Here is a 23,567-nt window from a genome sequence, read left to right on the forward strand (position 1 = left end):
CTGGTAGTATTCTCAATTGAGTTTTTAAGTTGCTTTATTGCTTCCTGCATTTCTAGTATTTCTGTTTGTTTGTTTTTTTATAACCTCTATCTCCCTCTATAATTGATCTTTTGCTTCCTGGATTTGTTTATGTAATTCATTGTTGAAGAGATCTTTCATTGTCTGATTTTGCTGTCTAATATCTTCCTTGAGACTCCAGATCATCTGAAGCATGTATCTCCTGAATTCTTTATCTGACATTCCATCTGCTGCAGATATTACCTCTTCTAACGTTGAGCTGACCTGCATTGCTTGTGGTCCTTTCTTTCCTTGTCTCTTCATACTGTTCGCATTTCTTTCTGCTTACTGAGACTGTTGTGTTATTGAATTTTCCCCCTATATATTTGTATTACTCTTGTATAGTTGCAAAGTCTCCTGCGCAGGCGCGGGCAGGGGCTCTGCTCCTCCTCCAATTGGGGCAATGTGCCTACCACATCGGCAGGCTGCTGGGCCTGTTGTGCTGGTTGGTAGCAGGTGCGCCTACCTTGTAGGTGCGGGCGGCGGCTCTGCCTCTCTGCGGGCCGCTAGGCCTGTCCTGTCGGTGGTAGCAGTTCCACCTCCTTTGCAGTCGCGGGCAGCAGCTCTGCCCCTCTGAAGGCCACTGGGCCTGTTCTGCTGGTGGGTCGCAGGTCCACCTACCTTGCAGGCGCGGGCGGCGGCTCTGCCCCTCTGCGGGTCGCTGGGCCTGTTCTGTCAGTGGTCACAGTTCCTCCTACCTTGCAGGCGCGGGGGGGGGCAGCTCTGCCCCTCCGCACGCCACTGGGCCTGTTCTGCTGGTGGGTCACTGGTCCGCCTACCTTGCAGGCGTGGGAGGCGGCTCTGCCCTTCTGCAGGCCACTGGGACTGTTCTGTTGGTGGGTCGCAGATCCGCCTACCTTGCAGGCAAGTGGGGTGGCTCTGCTCCTCTGTGGGTTCCTGGGCCTATTCTGCCTGTGGGTCGCAGTTCCGCCTACCTTGCAGGCATGGTTGGCAGCTCTGCCCCTCCGTGGGCCACTGGGCCTGTTCTGTTGATGGTCACAGTTCCGCTTACCTTGCTGGCGCAGGGGTAGGGGGCAGCTCTGCCCCTCAGCAGGCCACTGGGCCTGCTCTGCTGGAGGGTCGCAGATCCGCCTACCTTGTAGGTGCGGGGGGAGGGCACGGCTCTGCCCCTCAGCAGGCCGCTGGGCCTGATCTGCTGGTGGGTCGCAGGTCCGCCTACCTTGCAGGCACGTGGGGCGGCTCTGTCCCTCCGCAGGTTGCTGCGCCTACTCTGCTGGTGGGTCGCAGGTCTGCCTACTTTGCAGGAGTTGTTGGCAGCTCTGCCCCTCCACAGGCCACTGAGCTTGTTCTGTTGGTGGTCACAGTTCCACCTACCTTGCTGGCGCGGGGGGAGGGGGTAGCTCTGCCCCTCAGCAAGCCGCTGGGTCTGGTCTGCTGGTGGGTCGCAGGTCTGCCTACCTTGCAGGCGCGTGGGTTGGCTCTGCCACTCCGCAGGTTGCTGGGCCTGACCTGCCGGTGGGTCACAGCTCCGCCTACCTTGCAGGCGCGGGGGGAGGGTGCGGCTCTGCCCCTCAGCAGGCCGCTGGGCCTGATCTGCTGGTGGGCCGCAGGTCCGCCTACCTTGCGGGCACGTGGGGCTACTCTGCCCCTCCGCGGGTTGCTGGGCCTATTCTGCTGGTGGGTCGCAGTTCCACCTACTTTACAGGCATGGTTTGCTGCTCTGCCCCTCCGCAGGCCACCGAGTCTGTTCTGTTGGTGGTCACAGTTCCGCCTACCTTGCTGGCGCGGGGGGAGGGGGCAGCTCTGCCCCTCCGCAGGCCGCTGGGCCTGGTCTGCTGGTGGGTCGCAGGTCCGCCTACCTTGCAGGCGCGTGGGGCGGCTCTGCCACTCCCAGGTTGCTGGGCCTGACCTGCTGGTGGGTTGCAGGTCCGCCTACCTTGCAGGCATGGGGGGAGGGCACACACCTATTTGCATTTAGACAGTTACGCGAAATGGAGGATGTAATGCTTGGGATGAAAGTTGGGGGGAAGGGGAAGGTAGGTGCTCTTGAAAAGAAAGAAGGAGAGGGAGATAGATAGCATAGAGGAGAATGGAAAGAGCAGTAAACCTTGGAAGGGGAGAGAGAGAGGGAAAAGGGAGAGAAAAAATTAAAATGAAATAGGAAATAAAATTAGGTCTTAGAGATCCATTTTCTTCTCTTCACGTAGACAAAGCTGTGCCCTCCGGGCTGAGTTTTGCCCTCAATGTGTCAACAGCAATCCCTGTAAGGCGGTTCCTGGGAGTCTCTCAATCCTGTTGGTCCAGAGCCGTTTCACTTCTACGGCCCCTCCTCCCCTTCCTCCTGCCAGCCAGCCAGGTCCTGCTCACCGGAGGCAGTTCCCCAAGGATTTGGTTATACTTTCAGCCCCACCGAGTGCTCTATTTCCCTAACTACTGAGCACTCTCGCTATCATTCATCTAAGCCCCAGTGCTGTGGAGCTATAGTCTGGGAGTCAATTGTTTAATTTTTCCGGACCCCTTTGGTGGGCACACCTTTGGAATCTGGCAGCTAAGACCATTGGTGTCGCTGCTGGTGGTAATAGGAGTTGGGGGTCGAGGATCCCCTCTACTTCCCTCAGCCCCTACAGTCACAACCACTCTGCTGGCGGTAGGAGGAGTTATGGGTCTGGAGTGTCCTCTGTTGCCCTCCGCCCCTACCATCACACCCTCTCAGTTCATGGCTGATGGGGATGGGGAGTCTTCTCTGCTTCCCTCTGCCCCTACAGTCACGCCCACGTCACTGGCAGTAGGGGGAGTTGGGGGTTGAGAGTCCTTTGGCCCTTACGGTCACGCCCACGGAGAGATTTTTGAAGTTTCCCGGTTGTTTGTATCTGATGTGGGTGGGAGTCACACACCTGCTAAAGTAGATTCCGCTGGGAAGGAATCTCTTTGGCCGAACTTTGGTGACTTCCCCTCTCTGCTATGGCCGGCCCCTGCCTCCTTGCTGGAGTATCCGAAGGGAGGGGTGGAACTGGCTTGTCTCTGGTCTGACACAATCTCTGGTTTTAGTTCCCAGTTCGCTATTTTGTAAAGGGTTGGTTAGATTCCCTTCACGCTATCTCAGGGGGGGAGCCGTTCGCCGGGTGGGCGGGGCTGTTAGTAGAGCTGGGAGGGCACGGGCTGTCTGCTGGGCCAAGCGGGGACACTTCTCGCTGTGCCGGGCCGCCGGGGGCTGCCTGTAGAGCCAGGCAGCTGCGGCCGCGTGGCTAAGATCTGGGCGGGCGGGGTGGCCGTTCGCTGAGCGAGAGTGGGGCCTCCCGGGAGGGCCGGGCTGGCGGGTGCCGTCTGCCGGTTCAGGCAGGCCACGCCGCTCCGGGCCGCCGGCCGCTTGCAGAAGCGGCTGGTGGCTGTGGGATTGGACCTCTGCACCCGCCGGGGGGCCGCCTGTAGAGCCGGGCAGCTGCAGCCGCGTGACTCAGAGCCTAGCAGGCAGGGTGGCCGTTCGCAGAGCAAGAGCAGGGCCTCCCCGGGACGGCCGGATGGCGAGTGCCGTCTGCAGGTTCGGGCGGGCCGCACCGCTCTGGGCCACCGGCCGCTTGCAGAAGCGGCTGGTGGCTGCAGGACTGAACCTCTGTGCCCGCGTGGCCGGCCAAGATGCAATTGTCTGGGACAAACTGACACTTCTAATAAACCTACCAATTCCCAGCAGGTCCCCTCTTAACGGAATTTTGCTAGAAGTTCCTCAGTAGGTAGACTGCAGCTGTTCCAATGGGTCTTTCTGATCCCGTTAATGTGCAGACATTGGAATCGCTGCTTCCTCGCCGGCGGCCATGTTGGATCCCCCCCTTTTTTTATTTTTTATTTTTTATTTTTTTTTATTTTTTGGTCTGCACTGTTCCTCTCAGTCCCCTTCACTAGCAGCCACTTTGGCACCCAAACTGGAACTTCTCTGATGAATTATTTTTTTTTATATTCCCATTTCTGAATCTATGGGGGGTTTTGTTTTGTTTTTACAGTTCAATATTAAATTTCAGTGAGATTCTCCCAATTACCCACCTCACTGAGAAGCTATCTTCCTGCTCTTAGGTCCAATGTTGAGGAACTGCACGGACATGCACTCTTCCTCTAGTCCACCATCTTCTCCTCACCAGAAGCTCCTATCTTAGGGGCAGTGAAAACCAGTCCATGATGAAGAGAAGCTTAATAAATGTCGGTTTGATTTTCAAATATAAATTTTAAAAATATTATAATAAATATCTCAGAGATAAAAAATGAAATTGATTCAATGATTGAAAGTCCTCTAATATTGTTTTAGTCAGTTTGTTTTCACTTCTGTGACTAAAAGGACCCTACCAGAAAAATTGTAGAGGAAGAACAGTTTATTTGGAGCTCACCATTTCAGAGGTCTCAATCCTTCGACAACAGGCTCTATAATTCAGAGGCTTGAGGTGAGGCAGGATATCATAGCTGAAGAGTGTGGCAAAGGGAAGCTTGTGGCATGATAATCAGGAAGCAGAGAGAGAAAGAAAGAGACTCCACTCTCCATATACAAAGTATATACCCCATAGCCATGCCCCCAATGAACCACTTCCTCCAGCCACACCCTAGCTGCCTCCAATTACCAGTTAACCCCATCAAGGTTTAATTTACTGATTAGTTTAAGGCTATAACCCAATAATTTCTTCTCCAAACCTTCTTGCATTGTCTCACATGTGATCTTTTGGGGGACACCTCATATCCAAACCATAACATATATCAAAAGTGTTCTTACCTTAATTACTTCCACCAATGGCAGTTCACTATATCCCAAAGCATCTTATAATGTAAGTTGTTGTAAAGTTCTTTAAATTTTGCTAGTATCTGGCTAGCATTTACTTTTACTCATTTGCCCTGGTTCTATATTATGGAGACAAATGTAAGATATCCAATCAACTCTTCCTTTTGAGAGTTTGAGATATTAGTCCTAAACTTATTCTGGCCTCGATGAGACGTCTACATTGTTTGCATTGTAAGCTATGGTTTCCTGGCTTTCCATTGTCCAGTCATTTTCCTGTGGGCCTACTGCCATCTCTGGCTGCTCATCTTCCAATATCTCTTCAAAACTGTGATGTCAAAAACTGGACACAATAGTGTGGGTTCAAAATCCTGCTAATACTGGCAAGACTAAAACTACTTCTTCTAAATTGAAGAAGATAACATTCTTCTGTTAACATAACTCATCATTTATTTTGAAGGATACTGCTATTTCATATTAAAGTTCATATGAAATTTCTTAATGAAAGACTCTATTTTTATTGTGTTGTCCTTTTCCATGTTTTTAATACTGCTACTATTTAGTTGTGACTTATCTAGCCTTCCACATGTCAAAAATGTGGGAGCTCTTTAAAAACAAACTTATAAAATGAGTTATAGACATATCTCTAAAGAATTTTATCTTTGTTTATGAACTAATGTTTTAACCTATTGAATACTTAAACTTCTATTGTTCTGGTAATTTCTCCAGCTTCATTCTCCTTTTGTTTATATATCCACGAAGAATTTGCTAAAAAACCATTCATCTGCTCATCATTGCAGATGGTTTTAACCAAGTTTGTGCAACTCTGGAAACCTGAAAGTCAAGAAATAGTATTTCTTATACAAATTTCCTAAGTACCTTAGATGTCCCACTTTTCAAGCTAGCCTATGCCCAATTAGTGTAAATTATTGAGGCTCTTCAGTAGATATATCAATAAAATTTGTCAGCAATCTGCAGAGCGATTTGCCATTGCATCTGGCACTGACAGTTGGCAGCAAGTATACTTCACTTTCACTATGGTCTGGTGACAGTTGATAACTGTCATTCAGTCAGATCCTGAGTGTGTCCCCTGACTTAAAGTGAGGCACACTAAAATATGAGGCAATGGAATTAGCCAACAGATTCTTAGGTGTATGCAGAGGAAACTCAACAAATCATTCATCCTAGTTTTTACTCCTGATGCCATTGAGAACCTTAATCCAAAGTATCATTCACTAAAATATGTTATAATTTTTTAAATCCATTAGTAATTTCATTAATGGAAATTAATTTGCATTAATTTACATTAATATTATAACCATCTTATTCATTACTTGGAATGTTTTAGGTCTTCTAAATAGGTATCTGCTAATTTGGGGCAATAGAAGCATTTCTCATTCTACACAGGTAATTTTAAACCTATTCCTACAAAGACAGAAGGAAGGGGGTAATTAGACAGGAGTTGTCAGATGTACACATAGCTGAGAGTTATAAAAATTTAAACTCTTACATCAGCTTTTATTACTTATTTTTAGAATCAATAGATGTCTTATGAGCACCAATTATGGAATATGGAAAGAACTAAGAAAGGCACCTTCAAAAGTACTTAAATAAGATATGTCCTGCACTCAAAAGAGTTCCCAAACTATTAAAAAAAGGAAAAGATAAATCATTTGGCAAATTAATGACTGATGAAAGAAAACAAAAGAATATTTTTTATCAACACTTGGTATTTGGCACAAAATTAATAGCCAAAAGAGATTCATAAAAGGCTAATGGTTTGAGTTGAAAGGACTAATGTGGATCAATATTGGCATGATGCATATGAGAAGATATTTATGGAGAAGGAGCAATTTAGGCAAGGTCAGTGGGGATAGTTTAATTGTATAAAATGATAAATTATGCAAATAGGGAATAATAGAAACTAATAATTTACATTCCTTAACATTTATTCACCAATCAATAAATTATTGACTAGAATTGAACATTCAATCATCTGATGAAAACAAAAGGCCAAGAAAAACTTTATTCTTTAAAGAGAGTAAAGCCAAACAGAGGAGATCAAAGAATACACCTGGAAAAGTCATACAAATAGAATCAGAGATAATAATTACATAAAAATCTGTGCATTAGTACAGAACTTGTAATGTTAGTATTAGAGTTAATGGCATGGTTAATCCAGATGAGGTTTTGTTATATAGATGATAGAGAAATTTTATATTAAGATTTTACTTGAAATATTTGCATCAAACTTTTCTCAAGATTGGACTATTTGGTATCTAGTTTTAAATTCCTTAGAGCCAGATTCTTACAACATGATTGTTGCTTCATTATCTTTTTCTTAAGAGTGAAGAATTTATCATCACTTTTCTTTTGTGTATGAGTTCTCATAAAGCCTTTGTTTCACAGAAAATATATTATGGCATGAGACCCTTTATGTTCTCTGCTTCAAGCATTCTAATTGTTATTCAAGGGTCTCTTTAACATTCTGTATAATGAAGGAGAGTATTACTCTTTAATCATTGCTTGATGGATTACAATCAGCATGTCTAGACAAAGTGAGTTCATGTTTTTCTCCCAGGAAAATTAGCAAGCAACAATTATGCAGCTTGTCCACTTTTTATACAAGGAAAGCTTCAGGAATCTCAGTAGCTCAAGCTCTTAGAAGATGACAAATCGATTGATAATAATCTTCTGTTTAAATGGCTTCAAGGCATCCTATTTGCATGTATACAGTTGCTACTACCAATGAGGCTGCTTTAGATTTCTTTTAGTCTTTTGCCTTTTTCTACTTATAAGAAGAATTCTTCATGTTTAAGGACCTGGGGAATGACCTATTTATACTAAATGAACTACTCCTTTAAGAAATGGTTATTTTTCTTCCCAACTCTTAGCTTGAGTAATGTATTTATTTTAAGACAAACCAAAGTCATTGGGGAAAAAAAGTAGTAAAAGAATGTTATCCATAGTGCACTTATAAAGCATTTTGGATCTTATCTAAAAGGCATTTCAATTTCAGTTATTCCTTCTTTTTCTTCCATGTGATTAAGATGCATCTTTTAATTCTAGGACAGTATATGTGTCTATTATCTGCTTTCCCTGATACTCAAGAACTTATGATCTAAGAAAAGAAACAACCCATAAAAAATATTGTGACATGGATATCTTAATTGTGGCTATTAATTTAATTGTGGCTACCACAGAAGCCACAATTAAAATATCAGTGTCAAAAATATCTCCAACTAGAACACCTAGAAGGAACTTTATTAAGGAGATGGCATTTCAAGTGACCTATGAAGAAGGAGTAGTTTTAACCAGGTAAATAAAAGTTAGAAGGTCATACCTGAAGACAATGCCAAAGAAAGCAAAGCCAGAAGGAGACTTCAAACATTGACCTATTCAGAAGGGATATATTCTGTAGCTCCTGCTAAATAAAAAGCTTATAATTTGTGCTCTAATTATAGGGAAGCCAATAAAGGTTTCTAGAAACTGGGTGATAAGGAAAGGTATGCACAGAAATAAGATGAAAAGCAGATAGAATAGTCAATGGCAACTACGTACATACCAATATTTTCACTTTCATGAAGAGATCATAATGTTTTTGTCATGATTACAATCTTTTTCTTAATGACTACAATCTTGACATCTTTTTATAGTCTTTTCATCTTGGTTTTCACATACAAAATACAGGGCTTGAAATAAACTGAAAAAAAAATCATTCAGCCCAATACCTTTATCTTCCAGATAAAGAAACTGAATAATAAACCAAAAAATTACTGCCTTAAAATATCTACCATTTATTTAACCTGTTAATTTGTGAGTCAGTGGTTCTGATCTGAATGCTGATCTACACTCAGTTCACCCGGGCTCCATGATCAGCTGCCAAGATGGATGGAGCTGGTTGGTCTAAGAACAAGTAGCCAGAACTGCAGCTCAGCTTCAATCCACATGGCCTTTTCACAGATCAGCACTCAAGCTTGTGGCTGGGTTCAAAGAGCAAGAGGACATGTGCAAGGCCTCCTGGGGCCCACACTTGAAACCAGTTCAACTATGCTTATCCTATTCTATTGGTCAAAACAGGTGACATGTCCAGCTTGGATATAAAGGGTCATCCCTGGATAGAAAACACAAAGAATTATTGCCTTCTTCATCAAGCTACCTGCCTAGCAGAAGCTTAATGACCACCAGTGCTATTTTTTGTTTCTATGCAACTTATGTCAATCTATGTCTTGACAAAACCAGAAATTAACTTTCTCAGTTGGAATTGAGATATAACTCTCCATCTTTTTCTCTATCAGTCATTTTCATAATCCATATCCCTCTTTTTATACAACCTTTTAAAAAACACATATAAATAGCAAATAGTATTGTTTTCATTGGCTCCTTATGCACAACTATTAAATATTATTCAGCTTACACAGAGGTTTTCAGAAGAAAACACAACATTAATAAACATTCTCTGTGTTTTGTCCAAGCCTGGCTAAATAATTTGTGCATGCTGAAATCTCATCTCAACAGAGGAGAAGAAAAATCTTTAGATCTCTGTCACCACCCAAATGCAGCCCTCTGGTTTCCAAGGGTGTTCATTTGTGAATGCAAGAAAAGACCTAAAAATAGGAATGTAAATGTATTCTTCTTTTTTTCCCCCTAAACAGATTTGGACCACTTTAGTGTATTTTTGGAAAACTTTGTTCACTTCATCTTCTTGGCATTTCATTATACTTTACGATCACAAAGTCAACTCTCCTGCAACAAAGCGAAACATGGCTCTTTGAAATAAATGTTGTCATTAACAAGCCATGCCAGGCTCAGTGACAGATTTGCAGCTGTAATGAATAACATTTCCCGCAAAGTTCTTCTGTCTGACAGAAAAGCTGTGACATTACTGCAGGCAACAGTGTTGAAAACTAAAAGATTGATTGATGCAAGTGGATAATTGAAACCTCAGTACTGTCACATGTGCATCAACCTAACAACCAGACTACTACTCTAAGATAATATTTATCATGATACAGCCTCTCTACGAATAAAAACCACATGTTGAAAAACGTAGACTATATCCCAATAAACATGATTTAGAGGGTGCCATTGTAGATGAGACCATCAACAGCAATCAATTACGCAGTGCCTAAACCTACTCTAAATTTCACGTTTTAGTTGAAAATTAGTTTCTGCAAAGAAATCCAGTCAAAGTCAGACTTTAATTCTCTTTTTAATAGCAGAATGGAGGCTGCATTTTGTAGTTCATATTTAATTAACCTTAAAGTAGACCAGTATGTCAGTGACTGAATCTCAAACACTAAGCAGCATCAGAACTTTGCTGAAGTTTTCTTGGAATTATAAAGCTCCGTGGTATTTCATTGTCTATTCATTTTTACCAGATTTTCACCTAAATATTTGTAGCCCCACACTTATACAGAGAATATATAGAATACATATGTTCTAAGAGAGATAAATTAGAGAAATATAGAAAGTATGTTTTTGACGATGTTAACTATTTCCACATTTGATAGTTTAGAGGAAGAAATCGCAGAATTTAGAGAGGCAAAGCTTGTAACACATGAATTACCTCTTCACATGGAGAAGGAAGGTCACCCTAAAGTTAGGTTCCAACTTTTCCAGTAAATTTGAAGTCCTTGTAAATTCATATCACCCTTCTAAGTGTAAGTTTCCAAATATATAAAAGGATTAGAATCGTCATGGGGATGACTAACTTATCCTGGCTTGCCCAGAAATTTCCAAGTTATATAATTGAAATCCCTAAATCTGAAGATACACCTCAGTCCCAGAAAACAGGGACGGTTGATATTCTAGTAGCCACTAACACGTTGGGCTTCATGGGTTCTTTTAAGAACGTAATGAGAAGTATGCACCCTTCCTTCGAAACACTATGTACATACTCACAAAATAGTCCCTAACATTTCAGAGGGTCATTGGCCCATTTATGAAATCACAACTAACCCATCTATTAGATTATATCCAGCTATTTCCAGTTAATACAGCAGGGGAGGTAGAGAGGGAAGATGGGAGGGGAGGGGAGGGGAGGGGGGATAGTAGGGGATAGGAAAGGTAGCAGAATACAATAGTCACTAATATGGCATTATGTAAAAATGTGAATATGTAACAGATGTGATTCTGCAATCTGTATTTGGGGTGAAAATGGGAGTTCAAAACACAATTTGAGTCAAATGTATGAAAGATGATATATCATGAGCTATGTAATGCTTTAAATAATCAATAAAAAATTAAAAAAACAGTTAATACAGTATTTATATCAATGAGAGAATCTTTTGTGCTTACATAAAGTTTGTATTGTGTTGCATAAATAGGAGGATGAAAAGAATAAGGGCTTTATAATTCCAATAACGCACAGAACAAGAAAAGTGACATTTTTTCCCCAGTGAGCATGGCAGAAAAACAAAAGGACAAAACAGAATAAAAATGGCCCTTAAAATATTTTTAATCAAATTTGCCTCCTAGGTTTTGTTGTAGCATTAATGTCAAACATCTTCAAACCTTCTCACTCCATCTCTCATTCCTGTTACACTGGCCATCAGTGTCTGCATTGTGTGAAATCTTTTCTCCATTTCTTCATTCAGTGGTGCTACATTTTTGCATTTGTTATACTGTAGATTTTCTCCAAGATATTGTATGCCTACATGCTCTATCCTTTTTTTACATAGACTTTTTTTTTCTAGCATCTTCTGGGCCACACTTCTTTAGGTCTCTTTTCTTTTGATATAACAAGATCTGCAAGAACATTCAGAATTCTGGAAAGGTTGAATTGACACTGCTGCCTGAAAGTTTGGCTTAAGCATATGGATTTCTTAATTTCTTATTAAAAGCACGATTTTAAGTCTTTCTTTGGATATCCCCTTTACCATAGCACAGAGTTGACATTAAATCCAAAATTCTTAGGCACCCAAGGCCTGCCTTTCATCTTACATTGTTCTACCTTGTTCTACAGTGATGTAGAAGTGGGTTGGGTAAAACAGGTAAGTCATAATCCCAAATTCAGGGATATTTACTTACTCCCCTACCCTGATTCTGCCTTTCTCATATGTTTCTTCTTTAAATACTCCATGGTCTTTGACTTTCAACTCCTATGTAGTTCATTCCTTTAATGATTAATTATTGAGCACTAGTCCTGCATCAGGTATTACTATAGAGAAAATAGAAAGAAAAAAAAGATCCTGTTTTTACAGACCTTTTCCCTATTTCAGGAAAGACAATAAACAGTGCACATGATAAAGAAATAAATTATATAACAGTTTTAGATGATTAAGGGTATTGTGAAAAAATAGAGAAGAATAAGATTAGTAATTTCAGGAAGGTAGATTTCAACTTTAAATTAAATAAGTAATTTAATTACATGAGCAGTTAACCTTTTAACAAGAAGGACATGAGGACATTGGTTTGGGGAGGACTGGCTTACTTCACTTACCATGATAGTCTCCAGATCCATCCATTTGCTGGCAAATGTCATAAAGCCATTCTTTTTTATGGCTCAGTCAACTCCATTTTGCACATATACAATATTTCCTTTACCCATTTATCTATTGAAGGGCACCTAAATTGATTACATAGCTTAGCTATTGTGAATTGAGCAGCTATAATTACTGACGTGACTTTGTCACTATAGCATGCTGATTTTAACTCCTTTGGATATACACCAAGGCGTAGGATAACTGGATTAAATAGTGGTTCCATTCCAAATTTTTTGAGGAGTCCTCACATTGCTTTCCAGCATGGTTGCACTAATTTACCATCCCACCAGCAATGTATAAGTGAACCTTTTCTCCCATATTCTCGCCAACATTTATTATTACTTGCATTCTTGATGAATGTCAAAAGGGATGTCAGTGTCTAGTGTCTGCTGTCTTTTGGAGTTTATAACTTGAGAAGATACACATGGTGTGTTCTCAGAGAGAAGGATGGCTATCTAAACAACTTTTCTTCTCTCTCTTTCTTTCTTTCTTTCTTGTTTATTTTGTTTTGTATTGTTTTCAAAACTAGTTTTCACAATCTCATCTAGCAGAGCACATATTTCTCACAGTTGGGCAGTAACTGCATCTGAGCATGTATTGTCCTAGATGGCACCAAGTCTTCCCAGGCCCCCAAGCTTCCTATTCTACCCAACCCACTTCATATCCAACAGACTCAGATATGGTACCTCACACACTGAAGATCTTGGGGAACAGCCCACCTTCCCCACTCCTCTCTTTCACCCATACATTCTTAGCTTCCCTTCTATGCCTTCATTTAGAAATTAATCCGTTTTTAAACTAAATCTCATTTGTCTAGGTCACGGAGGTAGGAGATTTTTTTTATCTTTGCATACTTTTTCATGATGTGTCATATGTATTTATTGAATAAAGATGTGAAAAATGAAATCCAAAACAGCTAGGAAAACTATCTCAGGCCAAGCGGACAGTTAAGAGCAAAGCCAGAACTGACTAGAAGGTAAAACAACATGGAATCACTAAATCAGTAAAAGTAATACCTATGCCTTATCATTTCAATAGATACAGGATGAATTGCTCTGCCAACAGAAATTGTGTCTATATAGTAAAATACACTACTAAAATAAGCATAGTACTTATTAATATCATTCATAGAAAGTTATTTAATAAAAAGCACCTACCATAGTGCCGGGGGAATGCCAAGTTTTTAGAAAGAAGGCCTTTATGTCTTCTCTAATCTAATATACCCTTGAATTATTCCTAATAAGAGACCAGTGATTTGCAATCCCCTACTCAATGTTCTTGAGAAAATAGTAGGTCAATATATTAACAGTCTTTATCCTAATAGCAGGATATTTTGAAATAGTATCTAACTTTTCAGCTTAGAGTTGAAGCTGTTTATTTCAGGTTCTGTATTAACACTTCTGGGCACACATGTAATGAAACATCCTGCTTCTTATCCTGGTGCCTGGTGGGATAATCCCCATCTCTGCAAAGTCCAGAAGTTTGGGGCCCTGTTCACTGACTGTGTGTCTGAAATCTGTTCCTTATTTGCTTTCTTTTTGTTTTTCATTACTAGAGATCTTGTTCTGCCCCTTGACTTTGACAGGAATTTCTAGAACAACCTTATTCTAAATCTCCATTGTTATCTTTGAAGTTGCTGTGGAATTTACTATTCCAGAAGATGTCTCTTGATTCTCAGTTCGTGGTGTGGGCTAAGCTGAATGTGCTGGACCCCTGCTTTGATACTCCCTGGTTATCAGCCCTCCTCTCAGAGTCTAGGGGCATTAACTCCTGTTAGTGCTTGACTCACTCTCTCTCAGTTTGTTACAACCCACCCACCCATGGTGAATCACAGCTTCCTGTCTGCTGATTCTACTTTATAAACTTTTCCAGTTTTTCTTAATGAAGAGCTTCATCCTTCAAGCCTAGCATTCTTTCCCAAGTCATAATATAAATTTCTCAGATACACAAACAAATCTAAGTCTGATTAATTTAATAAAAAAATAATATATTGGATAGTGGAAGTTGACTCGAAAAAATTGAAAAGGAAATTGAGCAATAGCTTTTGAATAAAGAGGAAGGAGACAGCTTTTGGTATCTGAGATCTGGAATGGGTTATCTCTTTAAGTAAGCACCATCAGCGTTTCAGTATAAAAGGTAGATATTGCCTCCCAACCTCCAAAGTTATCTGTACTCTAATCCTGAAGTCCATAGCAAAAGGAATTGGCAGATGTGACAAAGAGTGTGAAACTTTATGGGGGAGGGGATTGTCTAAGATATTCTAGCAGGACACCTGAAATCACGGTGAGTTTTTTGACTGAATTAGAAAAAACATGTGATGATGGAAGAAGAGTCAGAGGGATGTGATGTTGCTGTCATTGAAGATGAAGAAAAAGATTAGAAACCAAGTAGTTCAAGCTAACTCTGGAAGCTGTAAGGGGTGAGGGAATGTGATGCACCCCTTGACCCGCAGGAAAGAACACTGGTACTCACATCTGATGTCTACCTACTAAGGCTGGGGTATCCTTCTGACTTCAAAATAGTAAGCTAATTAACATGTGCTGACTCAAACCACTAAATTTGGGGTAATGTTTCACAGCATCTTAGAAAACTAATACAATTAGCTTCAGGAGGATTTCTCTAAAATTAAAAATAATAATAATAATAATTAAAAATTAATCCACCTTCTATACAAAAGAAAAACAGAGAAAAGGAGGGAGAGAGGAAGACTGAGCCTATTCATAATTTTGAAGGCAATATAAATCACATCTGAATGCTTTGCTATGAACCATTTATAGCATATATGGAAACACTGCCTACTGGTCTATACTGTCACCTTTTTGACACAGCAGATATTACGGTGCTTAAAATGTCTGTGTAGATTGGAATTATTTACGACACTTACAATAAGCTCTGAGAAAAGAGCTACAGCTTAGGGATCTAGAGTTTTAAAGTGAAACAATATTCCCTTTGGCTAGTATCTCTCTCTTCAGAGAAACAGTTTCTGACTTGCTTGTTGGGTCTGATGAATCCTGAGCATAGGCCATAATGGTATGTCCCAGCTGTCCATGAATGGAGGTCTGTATGGGCCAGGCCTGAACAGGCTTTCGAAGCTCAATAAGGAACACAAGCAAGTAGTTGCCACAGCTAGTAATTGTATAGAAGTGCAGTCACCCACTGTCGAAGTCATCTGTGGTACTTGGAGAGTACGCTCTGTGAGTTGACAAGCATGAAAACCTATCACCTTAGTTTTTTAGGTAATTCTGAAAAAAAAAAAAACACAAAAACTGCTGGTTTAAAGCAGAACTTCATTGCAGTGAGGTTGATGCCTCACTTTGGAGCTGTTCTGAAAATCTATGGACAAAGCAGCATGATAGAGCATTGGTGACAAGATGTGAAGAAGGAATATGCAGGGGACCTCTTCGAATGGATCCAGAGTTTGAGATATTTGTATCCCATGTGAAGGTGTAATCGAAAGGCTGGCCCTGCCAAAAGGCTTGTAAATGAGGAAACGATAGCTTGTCTCTGAGTTTCAGATCACTCTTATTCCCAAATAGCCCAGGATTTTCCCAAAGGTCTCATGAAAATAGAGGATGTATGCATGATTAAATCTTTATCATGGGCTTAGTACCACGGTCTTAACTGAAGCTAATCTGACTTTGTTTTTAACAGAAGAATGTTCCAGAAGCAGCAAGGAGCCATGAGCCACCCTCCATGTAGTATCAAATTTTGAAAGGTTACAAAACTACTCATGTACTTATTATACTGCACCTCTTTATAATGAAAAGAAGTAGCTATTTTTCTTCCATAGGACACACACACATATTCACAGTATAACTTGTTATCTTGCCCCCTCACCTATGAGCTTCCTAAACACCTTACATATCCTAATAGTATCTTGGACATCGTGACTGTTAACCAAGAAACTTATTTATAATAAAAATCAAGGAAATGAGTTAATTCCCCACAGATTCTCTGCTGTTGCTATATATATATATATATATATATATATATATATATATATATATATATATATTTTATAGTTGTAGCTGGACACAATACCTTTATTTTATTTATTTATTTTTACATGGTGCTGAGGATTGAACCCAGGGCCTCGCATGTGCTAGGTGAGTGCTCTACCACTGAGCCACAACCTCAGCCCTGCTATTGATTTTTAATATGTTATCATTATCATGAACCAACCCCTCCAATGAGAAATAACTATGGAGCCAGCAGCAACATTTATGAGAATATATATGACTCCATAGCAAATAAATGTTGTTTCTTCTAAAACTAGAATGTATAGGTCAAGAAACAAGGGGAGAAGGTGGGGGAAAAACCCTTGTCAAGTAGTTATCTGATAATTCTCATGGTTTTTCAACAGTGCAGAACCCTCAGAGATGAACATGAGCAATATGACAATCTGGGGAAAAGAACCAAAAGATGTTCCTGGAAATCAAGTAGAACCTTGACTATGAAATGGAGGAGTAAATATTTAGCAGTGAATTCATGACTGTTGTTAAAAAAAAAAAAATGCCTGAATCAGCGGCCACCATCTTGGAGAGCTGAAGTATCCACCGCCACTCTCCGACAGACTGCAACAATAAAACAGGTCAGTGTCTGCTAGGCTCTCCTAGGCTTTCCGGGGGAGGGAGTATCAGAGTGAGCCCACATAAAGACTAGGGGAAAACTAGAGACACCTGACCTTCAACTCCCCCTCCCATCAGCAGCCAAAATGAAACCTGTCTAGCCAGCGCTGGGGGAGGGGAAAGCAGAAAAAATCAAAACGATAGAGTGCCAGGGATCCCAATAGCCAATTGTGCAACCCCGGGGATCCGGGCTGACTGATTCGCCCGGCCTTCCCCATGGCTACAGAAGGCTGGGCGCCGCAGAGAAGTAATTAATTAGCAAGCAGGGAGAAAAGTGGCTGCAATTCTGTGGAATCCTGCTGGATGAGCCCGCACTGACCCCTGGGTTGAGTACGGGATTTCAGAGGGGGAAGGAAGCAGTACAGTTCTATCCCCCACAACGGGAACAAAACAATAGAGTGCCGGGGTCCCCAATAGACACCCTCCACACCCAACAAACGGCAGGTCCAGAGTACAGTTTGAACTGCCGAGAGCCATCACTCAGGGGAAATCTGGTCTAGCAGGAGAAACCAAGACTAGCAGGAGACACTAGGGGACTAGAGGCTAGGCCCTCGCGACTGGGTGGCTGGAAACCGCAGGCCCGCCGGTGACAGTTCACCCACTGCCCGCGTAACTGGGCGGTAGGAGAACGCCCACCCGCCGGCTACCGACCGCAGGACGGGGTGCCTAGAGATCGCCCGCCCACCAGCGACAGCCGGCCTGCTGCCCGCGCGACTGGGCGGCTGAAGTCCACTCCCCCGCCGGCGACCGTTCACCCGCCCACTGCCTGAGATACTGGGTGGCTGGAGAGAGCCCATCTGCCTCGACGGGGAGCTGAAACCAAACAGAGACAGTCCAGTCACACAGCCCCATTAGGACACCCCAGCAAGGAGCCTGGGGCCCGTCATAGCAGAGTAGTGATGTCACTGGAGCTCAGCCGTCGGAATTCCTTCCCAGCAGAATCCACGTTAGCAGGCACAGTTTAACAACCCAAAGAAGAAACAACAGAGTAATACAGAACCAAAACAAACCTATAGAAGAGAGCAGAAACATGGCAATCAAATAGAGCTGGAAAGTAACGTGGACAACATGAGAAAACAAGGGAAAAAAGGAGTACAAACAATACAGGACAACTTAATTCTACAGGAGGACATAGAAACATCAGAAGCAGGGATAGGGAATGAACTCAAGGCCTACCTAACTCAAATGGAAAGGAATATTAGGGAAGACATGAGACAGCAAGTCCAAGCAATAAAAGTATATTTTGAAAACGAATTAAACAAACAAATTCAAATGGCAAAGAATGAGCTCTACCAGGAGATAGAGATCTTAAAAAAAATCAAACAATAATCCTAGAATTGCAGGAAACTATAAACCAAATTAAAAACTCAAAACGAGAATATTACAAACAGACTTGATCAAGTAGAAGTCAGAACATCAGATAATGAAGACAAGGTTTATCAACTTGAAAAGAATATAGTCAACACAGAAAAGATGCTTAAATCCCACGAGCAATCTATTCAAGAGATATGGGATGTCATAAAAAAAAACAAATTTGAGGGTCATTGGGATAGAAGAAGGCACAGAGACTCAAACCAAAGGAATGGACAGCATATTAAATGAAATAATTCTAGAAAACTTCCCAGAGATGAAAGATGAAATGGATTGCCAAATCCTGGAAGCCTACAGGACCCCAAACATTCAAAACCATAATAGACCAACTCCAAGACATATAATTATGAAGATAGCCAACGTACAGAACAAGGAGAGAATATTAAAAGCTACGAGAGAAAAGAGGCAGATTACATTCAGGGGTAAACCAATTAGGTTAATGACTGATTTCTCATCACAGACTTTGAAAGCGAGAAGATCCTGGAACAATGTATTTCAAACACTGAAAAATAATGGATTCCAACCAAGAATACTGTATCCAGCAAAATTAAGCTTCAGATTTGACAATGAAATTAAAATCTTTCACGATAAACAAAAGCTAAAAGAATTTGCAGCAAGAAAACCAGCACTGCAAAGCATTTTGAGCAAAATACTACAAGAAGAGGAATTGAAAAATAGTGCCCAAAACTAACAGCAGGAGGTATCTCAGTAAAGGGGGAGGAAAATAACCAAAAAATAAAACTACCCAAACTAAAATAAATAAATAAAGAAGCATGACTGGAAGTACAAATCATATCTCAATTGTAACCTTAAATGTTAATGGCCTAAACTCACCAATCAAGAGACATAGGCTAGTAACCTGGATCAAAAAAACAAATCCAACAATATGCTGCCTTCAAGAGACTCATATGATAGGAAAAGACATACACAGGCTGAAGGTAAAAGGTTGGGAAAAATCATACCACTCACATGGCCCTCGGAAGCAAGCAGGAGTGGCCATACTCATATCGAATAAAATCAACTTTAAACCTAAGTTAATCAAGAAGGATAAAGAAGGACACTATATCCTGTTAAAAGAACCATCCACCAACAAGACATAACAATTATCAATTTGTATGCACAAAACAGTGGAGCTGCAACGTTCATAAAACAAACTCTCCTCAAGTTCAAGAGTCAAATAGACCACAACACAATAATTATGGGTGACTTCAACACACCGCTCTCGCCATTAGACAGATCCTCTAGACAAAAACTGAATAAAGAAACTATAGAACTCAACAGCACAATCAATAACCTAGACTTAACCGACATATATAGAATATATCAACCATCATCAAGTGGATACACGTTCCTCTCAGCAGCACATGGATCCTACTCAAAGATAGACCATATATTATGCCATAAGGCAACGCTTAGTAAATATAAAGGCGTGGAGATAATACCATGCACCATATCTGATCACAATGGAATGAAACCGGAAATCAATGATAAAAGAAGGAAGGGAAAATCCTACATCACATGGAAAATGAACAATATGTTACTGAATGATCAATGGGTTACAGGAGACATAAAGGAGGAGATGAAAAAATTCTTAGAGACAAATGATAATACAGACACAACATACCGGAATCTATGGGACACAATGAAAGCAGTTTTAAGAGGAAAATTCATTTCTTGGAGTTCTTTCCTCAAAAAAAGAAATAACAAACAAATAAATGAACTCACAAAACACCTCAAAAACCTAGAAAAGGAAGAGCAAAACAACAGCAAATGTAGTAGAAGACAAGAAATAATTAAAATTAGAGCAGAAATCAACGAAATTGAAACAAAAAAAACCATTGAAAAAATTGATAAAGCTAAAAGTTGGTTCTTTGAAAAAATAAATAAGATAGACAGGCCCTTAGCCATTCTAATGAAGAGAAGAAGAGAGAGAACTCAAATTACCAACATACAGGATGAAAAAGGCAATATCACAACAGACACTACAGAAATACAGAAGATAATTAGAAAGTATTTTGTTTTTTTTTTTGTTTTTTTTTTTATTGGTTGTTCAAAACATTACAAAGCTCTTGACATAGCATATTTCTTACATAAGCTTTGAGTGAGTTATGAGCTCCCATTTTTACCCCCAACGCAGATTTCAAAATCATATCAGTTACATATCCCCATTTTTACAAAATGCCATATTAGTAACTGTTGTATTCTGCTACCTTTCCTATCCTATACTATCCCCCCTCCCCTCCCCTCCCCTCCCATCCTCTCTATCTACCCCATCCACTGTAATTTATTTCTCTCCTTATTTATTTTCCCATTCCCCTCACAGCCTCTTATATGTATTTTTGTATAACAATGCGGCTCTCCCTCCAATTCCATGTAATTCCCATTTTCTTTCCCTTTCCCTCCCCCTTCATGTCTCTGTTTATTGCTAGTCTTTTCTTCCTGCTCTTCCTCCCTTCTCTAATCTTAATTGCTCTCATTATATCAAAGAAGTCATTTTGTATTTGTTTTTTAGGGATTGGCTAGCTTCACTAAGCATAATCTGCTCTAGTGCCATCCATTTCCCTGCGAATTCCATGATTTTGTCATTTTTTAGTGCTGCGTAATACTCCATGGTGTATAGATGCCACATTTTTTAATCCATTCATCCATTGAAGGGCATCTGGGTTGTTTCCACAGTCTAGCTATTGTGAATTGTGCTGCTATGAACATTGATGTGGCAGTATCCCTGTAGTACGCTCCTTTTAGGTCTTCAGGGAATAGTCCGAGAAGGGCAATAGCAGGGTCAAATGGTGGTTCCATTCCCAGCTGTCCCAGGAATCTCCATACTGCTTTCCAAAGTGGCCGAACCAATTTGCAGTCCCACCAGCAATGTACAAGAGTACACTTTCCCCACATCCTCTCCAGCATTTGTTGTTGTTTGACTTCATAATGGCTGCCAATCTTACTGGAGTGAGATGGTATCTTAGGGTGGTTTTGATTTGCATTTCTCTGACTGCTAGAGATGGTGAGCATTTTTTCATGTACTTGTTGATTGATTGTATGTCCTCCTCTGAGAAGTGTCTGTTTAGGTCCTTGGCCCATTTGTTGATTGGGTTATTTGTTATCTTGTTGTCTAATTTTTTGAGTTCTTTGTATACTCTGGATATTAGGGCTCTATCTGAAGTGTGAGGAGTAAAAATTTGTTCCCAGGATGTAGGCTCCCTATTTACCTCTCTTATTGTTTCTCTTGCTGAGAAAAAACTTTTTAGTTTAAGTAAGTCCCAATTGTTGATTCTTGTTATTAACTCTTGTGCTATGGGTGTCCTATTAAGGAATTTGGGGCCTGACCCTACAATATGTAGATCGGAGCCAACTTTTTCTTCTATCATACGCAGAGTCTCTGTTTTGATATCAAGGTCTTTGATCCATTTTGAGTTAACTTTTGTACATGGTGAGAGGAGAGGGTTTAGTTTCATTTTGTTGCATATGGATTTCCAGTTTTCCCAACACCATTTGTTGAAGATGCTATCCTTCCTCCATTGCTTGCTTTTAGCCCCTTTATCAAATATAAGGTAGTTGTAACTTTGTGGGTTAGTCTCTGTGTCCTCTATTCTGTACCATTGGTCCACCCGCCGGTTTTGGTACCAGTACCATGCTGTTTTTGTTACTATTGCTCTGTAATATAGTTTGAAGTCTGGTATTGCAATACCGCCTGATTCACTCTTCCTGCTTAGTATTGCTTTTGCTATTCTGGGTCTTTTATTTTTCCATATGAATTTCATGATTGCTTTATCTATTTCTACAAGAAGTGCCATTGGGATTTTGATTGGCATTGCATTAAACCTATAGAGAACTTTTGGTAATATCGCCATTTTGATGATGTTAGTTCTGCCTATCCATGAACAGGGTATATTTTTCCATCTTCTAAGATCCTCTTCTATTTCTTTCTTTAGGGTTCTGTAGTTTTCATTGTGTAGGTCTTTCACCTCTTTTGTTAGGTTGATTCCCAAGTATTTTATTTTTTTTGAGGATATTGTGAATGGGGTGTTTTTCCTCATTTCCGTTTCAGAAGTTTTGTTGCTGATATACAGAAATGCCTTTGATTTATGTGTGTTGATTTTATATCCTGCCACTTTGCTGAATTCATTTATTAGTTCTAGTAGTTTTTTTGTAGACCCTTTTGGGTCTTCTAGGTATAGAATCATGTCATCTGCAAATAGTGATAATTTAAGTTCTTCTTTTCCAATTTTTATGCCTTTAATTTCTTTCGTCTGTCTAATTGCTCTGGCCAGTGTTTCTAGAACTATGTTGAACAGAAGTGGTGAGAGCGGGCATCCTTGTCTTGTTCCAGATTTTAGAGGGAATGCCTTCAATTTTTCTCCATTCAGAATGATGCTAGCCTGAGGCTTAGCATAAATAGCTTTTACAATGTTGAGGTAAGTTCCCGTTATCCCTATTTTTTCTAATGTTTTGAACATAAAGGGATGCTGTACTTTGTCAAATGCTTTTTCTGCATCTATTGAGATGATCATATGGTTCTTATCTTTAAGTCTATTTATATGGTGGATAACATTTATTGATTTCCGTATATTGAACCATCCTTGCATCCCAGGAATGAATCCTACTTGATCATGGTGCACAATTTTTTTAATGTGTCTTTGTATCCGATTTGCCATTATTATATTGAGGATTTTTGCATCTAGGTTCATCAGAGATATTGGTCTGTAGTTTTCTTTCTTTGAGGTGTCTTTGTCTGGTTTCGGAATCAGGGTGATGTTTGCCTCATAGAATGAGTTCGGAAGAGCTCCCTCTTTTTCTATTTCCTGGAATAACTTGAAAAGTATTGGTATTAATTCTTCTTTAAAGGTTTTGTAAAACTCCGCTGTATACCCATCCGGTCCTGGGCTTTTCTTGGTTGGTAGTCTTTTGATGGCTTCTTCAATTTCATCCATTGATATTGGTCTGTTCAAATTGTGTGTATCCTCCTGACTCAGTTTGGGCAAATCATATGTCTTAAGAAATTTATCGATGTCCTCACTATCCTCAATTTTATAGGAATATAGGTTTTCAAAATAATTTCTAATTATCTTCTGTATTTCTGTAGCATCTGTTGTGATATTGCCTTTTTCATCCCGTATGTTAGTGATTTGAGTTCTCTCTCTTCTTCTCTTCGTTAGCATGGCTAAGGGTCTGTCAATCTTATTTATTTTTTCGAAGAACCAACTTTTAGTTTTGTTAATTTTTTCAATAGTTTCTTTTGTTTCAATTTCATTGATTTCTGCTCTGATTTTAATTATTTCTTGCCTTTTGCTGCATTTGTTGTTGTTTTGT

At 40.5% G+C, this 23,567-nt stretch overlaps 1 pseudogene across 1 annotated transcript in view; it reads left to right on the forward strand.

Moving 5' to 3' along the window:
- The first annotated feature begins 3,536 nt into the window (after positions 1-3,536).
- Positions 3,537-23,567, forward strand: part of LOC308649468 (kinesin-like protein KIF2A) — an 83,863-nt pseudogene continuing 63,832 nt past the window's right edge. Inside the window, exon 1 of the transcript in view lies at positions 3,537-3,653. The product of the transcript in view is annotated as a kinesin-like protein KIF2A (transcript). The remainder of the gene's footprint in view (positions 3,654-23,567) is intronic.

Source organism: Spermophilus citellus (assembly GCF_964194105.1).
Source record: "Spermophilus citellus genome assembly, chromosome: 5".
Lineage (NCBI taxonomy): Eukaryota > Metazoa > Chordata > Mammalia > Rodentia > Sciuridae > Spermophilus > Spermophilus citellus.